Source organism: Apium graveolens, chromosome 6, assembly GCF_009905375.1.
Source record: "Apium graveolens cultivar Ventura chromosome 6, ASM990537v1, whole genome shotgun sequence".
NCBI lineage: Eukaryota > Viridiplantae > Streptophyta > Magnoliopsida > Apiales > Apiaceae > Apium > Apium graveolens.
The window spans coordinates 65157896-65160577 of NC_133652.1; the positions used below are offsets into that span (position 1 = coordinate 65157896).

Consider the following 2682-nt stretch of genomic DNA (forward strand, 5'->3'; position numbering starts at 1 on the left):
CAATTTATACTTATTCCCCACATGAACTAAAAGCTTTACTTAAGTTCTTTAACTAATTAACAAGATTTACAACTCCAAAAACACCACAAAACCAACTAATCTCTACAAACTCAACCAAACTTTAAACAAACAAGCCTCATGCTTCACATATACTATATCAATCATATTCATTCCTAATTACTCAAAACCAAAGCTAGGGTTTGGAGTTTATACCTTCCTTGGAGCTTTTAATCCATGAAAGATCCTTGAAATGCCCATGGAAGCCTTAATCTAACCTCCTACAAGCTTGTTCTTTCAAAGAAATCAAGAACACAAAAATTAATTTCAAGAAAGTATTATTCACCATCTTCTTCCATGATTTATAGAAAAAGATTGGCTTGGAATTAGAAGCTTAAACTTATAGGAAGTATGTAACTATCCATGGGGAAGCTTAGATAAATACCTTGCTAAATAGTAAGTGGTGGAGCTTGGATCTTCATTTTGTTAAGAAAGAAGCCGAGAGCTTCATGAAGAAATGAAATATCTTTGTGTTTTGTGAGTTGTTTGCTTGGTTACTAGCTTTTGATTTTGGTAAATTACCTTTTTAACCATGAAATTTGTGTGGTTATTAATCAACCACACCTCCTTCCCTTATGTCATGCTTAGGTCATCCTCATGATGTCATCCTTCCCTCCTTGTCCTCTTCTCATTGGTTGGGTGACATCATCCTCTCTAATCCCTTTGATTAACTTCCTAATTGTTTGCCTAATGACCGCTGATCTGTTATACGGTTCGCTTAACTTTCGTTTTCATTTATCATTTGAGGGATCATACCCGGGATCTTATTACTTAGGTTCCCTTAACCTTTCTCAATATATTGTATTCCTTTTATGATCCTCTCTTATAATCCTTTAATTTAAATCATTTTTATCCTGTTACCTTATACTCAATTCTTTCCGTATCTAGTGGATTTCCGGGAAAAAATCAAAGTGTTCGGAATTGGATTCTGACGATCTTTACATACACTTATATGTCATATAGAGTGCCAATAAAATCTCAGAATTTCCATAAAAGAACCCCTACCTAGTGTGGCATGAAAAGTTTTCTCATTCAGCAAAAACACTATTCACAAGGGTTTCAAAAAATTTCCAAAAATTGGGGTTATTACAACTTTTGTTTTCTTTAATATAGTTGATACTTGGATGCTTATTTTTGATTTGTCTTGAACCCTAATACTCTTATATTGTTTATTATCATGATTTTATTGGAACCCATGGTGACGATGAGTTCGATTATGAACTAATCGTTGTCATGGGGTTCTAACGGATTTACTTATGGATTTCTATAGTAATTGTTTTGATACCTAAGTGTGTGGTGATTGATTGATATCCTAGTATTGGTTGTGCTTATTCGTCTTATGTGCGTAGCTAATATATAAGATAGTGTGTTAATCTCTATTGAAGCGACAATGAATGTAGAGGTTTAGAACTTTCCATGCTAGCATAGGTTTATGTATTTGTTATGCATGATTCATAGGTAATTTTAACCATCTTGCTTGCCCTTTGTAATCATGATGGATAACTAGTTCATTAAACCTTTATGTTATCAAATTCTGTAGACATATAGGGTCTTAACATAATTGGTGTCTATTCAGCTTCTATCTCTTTTGTGAATGTCTGGTATTAAGGTATTCGTACAACGAAAGTTGGCGTTTACTAGTTTTGTATTATCTGATTAGTTGTCATCACCATTACATGCTAAGGTTAAGAACAATGACTATGAATGAAGTAGTAATGAAGTTAGAATCCCATGTTTGTCTCATATAGTTAATTCAATCATTTTTATTCTTAGTTAACTACATGTTAGTTTAATTTAGTTATAATCAATCTCAACTTGTTATTGTCTTAGTATTGAACGATAGCCATACCAATGTTGCATAAGTGCATAAATTGAAATTAACCTAAACCAATATTTATGGGAACGAATCTGATTTATATCTTATACTACTTGCGAACGCGTATACTTGTGTGTAAATTTAGTGCGTGTTTTCGCGCTAAAAAGTTTTTGGCACCGCTGTCGGGGACTCGGTGTTAATTTTTAGTTTATGTGCTTGGCATCAATGGTCGTTAAAGTTCACTGACTCAGACTCTCTTACTTACAAGGTTTACTTTAGTCATGTGTTTCAGGTACTCTAGTTATCATTGCAATGGGAGAACCTGTAGCAAATCTGAAAGCATTGATGGATTATTCTCAACCAAAGATTAATGACATTCAATCTAGAATTGTCAGGCCAACTATCACAGCTAATACCTTTGAGATCAAGCCTGACATAATTCAGATGGTACAAAATTCAGTCCAGTTTGGGGGTTCTCCAACAGAAGACCCAAATATGCACATTAGAGATTTCATCGAGATCTGTGAAACTTTCAAGTTCAACAATGTTTCTGAAGATGTTATAAAGCTGAGGCTTTTTTCATTCTCTCTAAGGGACAAGGCTAAGAACTGGTTACACTCTCTACCAACTGGTTCTATCACTACTTGGGAGGATCTTGCTCAGAAGTTTCTTACTAAATTCTTCCCTATGACGAAGACAGCTGCACTCAGGAATGCTCTTACTCAATTTATACAGCAATCAGGAGAAACTCTATGTGAAGCTTGGGAGCGCTACAAGGAGATGCTTAGGAAGTGTCCTCATCATGGCAT

The 2682-nt window shown here is 34.5% G+C and overlaps 1 non-coding gene across 1 annotated transcript; it reads right to left on the bottom strand.

Moving 5' to 3' along the window:
• Positions 1–2575: 2575 nt before the first annotated feature.
• On the bottom strand, positions 2576–2682 carry LOC141669865 (small nucleolar RNA R71). Its single transcript, XR_012554117.1, has one exon. It is a non-coding gene; the product is annotated as a small nucleolar RNA R71 (small nucleolar RNA).